Source organism: Rhinolophus ferrumequinum, chromosome 19 (assembly GCF_004115265.2).
Source record: "Rhinolophus ferrumequinum isolate MPI-CBG mRhiFer1 chromosome 19, mRhiFer1_v1.p, whole genome shotgun sequence".
NCBI classification, from domain to species: domain Eukaryota; kingdom Metazoa; phylum Chordata; class Mammalia; order Chiroptera; family Rhinolophidae; genus Rhinolophus; species Rhinolophus ferrumequinum.
In genome coordinates this window covers 26719327-26726381 of record NC_046302.1, presented here as the reverse complement: position 1 = coordinate 26726381, position 7055 = coordinate 26719327, and the positions used below count along the sequence as shown (strand labels likewise).

The following is a 7055-nucleotide window of genomic DNA, read 5'->3' as shown; positions in this document are numbered from 1 at the left end:
TTTCACATTCTGGCTGACAGTGTAGTTTGGAAGGTTAGAGTTAGTTTTGTGGTGCATAATATTGTCTAAAGGGAAATTTGATCAGGTAATTGACGAAATTGCTCAAAAGCACGAACGGCAGGTCCAGGGTGCATTTTGTAAGTTTATTCTGGTTTATTCTCATAAACCTTATGTTCATATCATTTTAGGGCTTGTGCCAGTTATTCCTCAAACTAGAGTAGAAATGTTGAATACTATTTTTCCAGTTAATATTCTTTATACCTTGTGGTCTTTTTCAGAAAATGCCAATTCTATTATTTCTCAAATACACTATTAAGAATTTAATTCAGATCCACTTAGGAAGTATCTATCAAGTCAAAATACATTATAAAGAGTCATGGCAACAGAAGGCACATAGCATATAATATAGATAAGACTATGGAGTCAGAGCCTGACTATCAGAATTTACATTCTAACGCTATCACTTACTGCACTGGATTTTGTGGGTGAGTTAATTTCTCTGTGCCTTGGTTTCCTTAGTTGTCAAGTGAAGATAATAATAGGACACATTTCTTAGAGTTGTGAATTTTCAATGAACTAATAATACATGTAGAACACTCTGAACATTGCCTAACCTTTGGTAAATGCTCTGTAATTAGGCTCTGTAAGTGCCAGCTTTCATTATTCAAGGATTTCCACTTGGAGTTCTAAGAATTAAGCAAACATTTCCTTTACCTTACTGTATATTTTGAAGTATCAGCAGAGAATTTTAGATCCTAGACCTTTTTAGAAATTACACTTCCTAATGTCTCAGAATTTCAAACCAATGGGCAAATGTAAATATAATAACGTTTGGATATTTACAATGAAAAATTTTCATTTTAAGAAATGAGAGAATTTAGGTATATGTAGATGAAGGGACTTGCTGGAGATGTGAAAGAGGAAGACTATATCAGGGATTCTGTCTTCTGATAATCTCTAAAGCATTGCTTGGATATGTAAATCATAATCTGCAAACAAAAAAAATAAATACTCACAGCCAACTTTGGATCACAGATACTATTAATATTAACATTTTTGTACCCTTTGGTGTTTTTATAAACACAGCTTTTTTTTTTTAAAGGTTTTATTGGGGAAGGGGAACAGGACTTTATTGGGGAACAGTGTGTATTTGCAGGACTTTTTTATTGGGGAACAGTATAGTGTGTTTTTCCCAGGACTCATCGGCTCCATCCAAGTCAAGTTGTTGTCCTTTCAGTCTTAGTTGTGGAGGGCACAGCTCAGCTCTAGGTCCAGTTGCCGTTGTTAGTTTCAGGGGGTGCAGTCCACCATCCGTTACAGGAGTCGAACTGGCAACCTTGTGGTTGAGAGCACATGCTCCAACCAACAGAGCCACCCATCCACCCCTGTGCAAGGTCTGTTAAAGTCCAGGATGAGTTTAAATGAGTGAGCTGAGTCATCTTACCTTCCGGAAAATGTACTTATTTGCTTTTTCCATTCCAGCAACCTTAAGACAGTATCTATACACAGGCCAGGTAGAATGATTAACTGTGGAAAGCAAACCATATAATTCAAACAAAATAACCCCCTTTGGTCTGAACTATCCAAATAACTATGACTAAATTGGTTGTTCTTTGTTTGCTTCCTTTTGGAAACTGTGGGATCAGTAGAAAATGTGGATGAAAAGGAATTAAATTATCCAAACAATTGTCTCAATTTTCTACCCAGAGACAGTCAGTGCTGACCCTTAAAATAGATAATAAGAAGTTCTGTGAAAGTGTTTTTCCCAAAAATAAGAACCATAGCTCCTGTCATTTTACTGTTATAGCATAACTTCTATTTAAATTTTATGTATTTATAAGTATTGCTATTATTCACATGTTTACTTTAAGCTGATATCAGCCAAAACCTATATTTGCAGTGTCACTACTTCCCATCAGCAGAAAGCAAAGCTAATTAATTTCTAAATGCAAAGCACATTAATTTCTAAATGCTTGTCGAGGCGGAGAAAAACGGCTCAGACATGAGATGTGAGAGAGGACATTTTCTAATGTGTGTGACTTGGATTCAGTCTAAAATGTAAACCAAAGAATCACCAGATAATATGAAGCTAATTAAGTTCTTACATATAGAAATGAAGTGGCTGAAACAAAATCAACTACCTAAAAATATTAGAAAACTCTTAAAAGTATTCGTCACCATAGTTGACATGAACTAAACTATCAAATACCTTATCTGATAGTGACAGAACACTACACCTAACAGCTATAGAGTTGTTCTCTTGAATTGCATAATTCAAATTTCTTTTCAAATTCATGTTGACTCATGAAAGTTGAGTCAAAGATGTCGACTCATTAAAAAATAAATCTAATAAAAGAATCATATTCATGTTATCTGACTACAACAGAAGTAAAGTAGAAATCGCAAACAAGATATCTTGGTGTATTAGGCTACATCAAAAATCCACAGATTCAGTGGATTAAACAACAGAAATTTTATTTTATTTTCTCCCAGTTCTGGAGGCTGGATGTTTAAGATCAAGGTGCTGGCAGCTTTGGTTTCTGGTGAGTGCTTTCTTCCTGGTTTGTAGATGGCCACTTTTCTGCTATGTCTTCACGTGGTTTTTCCTCAATGGATACATGAGGAGAGTGAGAGTGAAAGAGCAAGAGAGAGAGCTCTCTGGGGTCTCTTCTTATAAGAACATGAATCCTACTGGATCAGGGCCTCACTGACCCTTAGGACCTTATTTAACCTTAATTACTTCCTTAGAGCCTCATCTGCAAAGACAGATGAGTTAGGGATTCAACATATGAATTTGGGGGGGGGGGGTGTCCACAAACATTCAGTCCATAAAACTTGGAAAACCTCAAATATTTAGAAGTTAGACAACAAATTTTGAAGTAATCTGTGGGTCAAATAAAAAAAAAGTAACGGGAAAATAGAAAATATTTCAAACTGAATGACAATGAAAATACAAGATATTCATTTGGAGGGGATGAAACTAAAACAGTGCTCAGAGAAAAATTTATAGCTTTAAATTCTTTTTTTCCTTGACAACCACCAGAAAAAATCATTTGATGAAATAAAGGGTTTCTTTGTTCTTTTTTTTATAACATAAACATTTAAAGTATGAAATGTTACATGTCCAAAAATATGTATTTTTTCTGCACCAGCACCCTTGTATTGTAAAAGTATCTACTTTTTGATCATTTGTTTCAATGCACTACCCTTTTACTACAATTCCATTCCATCTATACAGCAAAAAGGCAAGCATGGCTTTTATATCCTTAATAATTTTTTTTAATACAGGGAGACTTAAAAAGAATTTGAACAGTTTGCCCACTAATGTGACACATAATGCATGTACCTTGTTCTTGTATATTTTTTAAGGAGGTATAAAATAAAGTTTCCGTAATTTTAACTCAGATATTTCTGGTTTAAAATAGTGTTGCAGTTTTGTTCTTTGCATTACTTTTCAAAGTTCCTTGTTAAGTTTTTGTCTCATGGCACACTTCTAATACTTCAAATTTTGGCAGGCAAAATAAAAAAAGCTGTAACTTCTGCCCTTTGAGGTCACTATAGTAACTAAACAGCATATCAAATTTTGAATATTTTTTGAAATCGCTTCACCAATGACATCCCTGAGCCAAGGTTCATGCATGATGCATCCTCACACATACATTCAGAGAGCTGTGACTCGCTATGAGAAGAAAAGATTCCCAGGAGTTTCTCATGGTAACTGTCTCTGTCATTGAGTAGTTAAGCGCCATCTGTCTCCCCTTCTGAAGTGAGGCCTTCTTACTGTTCACTTAGGGTGAGGCATTAAAAGATGATTATTGCTGTGGGATGAATTGGGCCTTACGGCTTTATTAGGATTCAGTGCAGTTTCTAGAACCACTTTCACCCAAACAGGAAAAAAAAAAAGAACCAAAAGCTAAGTTAGAGGACAACAATTTCTTTGTCTTTTGTTTGGTTAGATGGTAAGACCTAAGGAGAAGTGCCTCAGCTTGCTCAACTGACAACAGGCAAGCAAAGATGATGATCAGTAAACTGATCAGCAGGCAGGCAAGGTCAGGTCATCACTGGCTGAAGAGTTCAGCGGTAAGAAGGTCATAGGGTAGCTGCTGGTGGCAGCTCAGTCTGCAGTCACATCCTTTGGTAACGATGGACATGCGTATCGTGCCTTTGAACTTTAGTAGCCACCCCACCTAATACACCACTAGGTTTAACAGGATACTCAAAGATTGATGAAGTTGGTGCCAATGTGTAGGGGTATTCATAGAGTGTGTAGATTAAACCAGCTTCCTTCCCTGGAGGAACTATTGCAGCAGTTGGGTGAGGAGTTCTATTTGGCATGACTGCAGTCTGTATTTGTCTGATCAAAGGCATTATGGTAGCGCCAGCTGGCGTAGGAGTACACAGTGCAGCTGGTGGGAAAACAGGTGCAGGTCCAGTAATAATGCTTGGAGCAGACTGGGCTGTTGCTGCAAAAGAAAAGGCAAGGGCTGATGAGTTAATGTTGGCATTTCTGTAGGTGGGTGCCATTCAGAATCGTGGCTCCATCAGCTGCATCTTCTTCAGGCTGTCTTCTCCCCCTGCGGCAGGTACCAGTAATTTCTTCTCTTCCTCCATGGCTCTCTTCAGTTTGATCTCTGCTCTGTTTTGAGTGTCTTCACAGTGATCAGTACACGTAAATCTGCGTTGAGATGCTCCAAATTGGGCTTGCCTCTATTTTCCTCCTCCTTCTTTTTAATCCCTCATTGAGATCTTGGCTTTTGACCATTATTTTACATCCTGTTTCTGCTTCAAGCTGTTTCTAAGTCCTGTAGGTCCAAGGATTCTCCCAACAAAATTAAAATCTGGGTATTCTTTTACAAGCACAAAAAGTTTCTCTTGTAACTGAACAATAGGTTTCACAGCATCAGACAATTCTGCACTCTTTTTCTCTGTTCTGCCATTTAATGTGTCATTGTACATGTCTTCCTGTACTCTGCAAATTTCAGTCTCGAAGTGGCTTCTTCTATATAGCCTTAGTTGTAGGACTTCAGTTTAGCTGAAGTTGTAGGACTTCAGGTGATTCTCAATGATGGTTGTTCTGTAATTTAGTTGTAATTTTGAGGTGATTATGAGAGGATGCAAGCACAGTATTTACCTCCCCTGCCATCTTTACCAGATACTTAAATTCTTATATTAAATAGAAGAAAGGTCTAGGATCAATGATCTAAGACTTCACCCTAATAATCTTAAAAAATGAAGAGCAAAATAAACCCCAAACTTGTAGAAGGGAGGAAATAAACTTAAGAGCAGAAATCAATGTAGTACAAAACACTAAACAATAGAAAAAATTAATAAATGTGAAAGTTGATTTTACATTATTCACTAGTCAAACCTTAGAAAACAAATCAAAGAGAAAAAAAAGAAATAACACAGATTATTAGTAACAGGAATGATACAGGAATTATCATCACAGATCCTACAGAAATTAACATAAGAAGATATTATTGAAATATTTGCCAATAAATTTGAAAAATTAGATGAAATGGACAAGTTCCTATAAAAATATGACTTACCAAAATTGGCATAGATGAAACTGCATAGTCCTATATCTATTAAATATACGGATTTTTAAATCAAAAACTTTTCCATGAGGAAAACCTCAGTTTCAATGGTGAATCCTCAAATATTTGAGGAAGAAATACCACCAATGTTACATAAACTCTTTCAGAAACAAAGAAGGAAAGAACAATTACCAATTTGTTTTATGTAACCAACATTATATTATTTTTAAAATATAACAAATATATTATAAAAATAAAATTGCTTTTCAGAAACACACATGCAAAAATTCTTAATAAAATTTTAGTAAATCAAATCCAACAATATAAAAAAGGATAATATATCATGATCAAGTAGGGTTTTACCCTGGAATGCAAATTGGTATAACATTTGAAAATCAATCAGTATAATTCACCATATTAACTGAATAGAAATAAAAGTAGTGTTATTTCAATAGGTGCAGAAAAAGATATTAGACAAATTTCAATAGATGTAAAATTCAGTTAACATCTGAATCATGAACATAATCAATGGTGAAATACTGAATATTTTCCTAAAGTTTGGGGCCAACTAAAGAACACCCTTTTTGATTACTTTTATTCAATCTTGTAATGGAGGTCCTAGTCATTGCAACAAGGAAAGGAAAACAATGCATAAAAAATCAGAAAGTTCTAATGTCATCTATATTTGCAGATTATGTGATTATTTACTTATAAAATGATAGAAAAAAACTGCTAGAAATAATGAAAAAACTTAGCAAGGTCATAAAATACAAGGTCAATATACAAAAGTCAATTATATTTTTATATGCTAGTAGCAAACAATTGGACATTGTTTAAAAAAAGATTCAATTTACAATATTACTACAAAACATTAAATACCTAGGAATAAATTTAACAAAAGATGTGCAAGACCTCCTCACTGAAAAGTACAGAACATTGCTGAGAGAAATTTAAGACTAAATAAATGGTGAAATACAGTATGTTCGTGGATTACAACACTCAATATTGTTAAAATCTAAAATTTCCCCAGCTCAATCTATAGATGGAACACAATCCCAATCACCATTCTAGTGGGGTTATTTTTGTAGAAATTGATGAGCTCAATCTAAACATTATTTTAAAATGTGACCTAAAGTAGCCAAATTAATTTTTTAATGTTGTTAATTCAAGAAATATTTATCGATAGGTGCTATGGGACAAAGTAATTTTAAAACAAGAAGAACAAACGTGGAGGACTTAAATGATCTGATTTCAAGACTTACTATAAAGCTATAGTAATCAAGATGGTACAGTACTGGTGTAAGGATAGACATAAATCAATGGAACAGAATAAAGAATCCAGAATTAGACCCACAGATATATGGTAAATCAATTCTCTACAAAGGTGCTAAATATTCAAATATATTGACATAAAGTAATTCATTTTTTTATTATCTTTTTAATGCCTCTAGCATTTTTTGTTCTCTTTTTCATGTCTGTACTTGTACCTTTGACCTATTTTGTTGTTTAAAAATCTAA

The 7055-nt window shown here is 34.5% G+C and overlaps 1 pseudogene; it reads right to left on the bottom strand.

Annotated features, from left to right (window-relative positions):
- Positions 1–3293: 3293 nt before the first annotated feature.
- Positions 3294–6163, bottom strand: LOC117011672 (protein quaking-like; annotated as a pseudogene).
- Between the last annotated feature and the right edge of the window lie 892 nt (positions 6164–7055).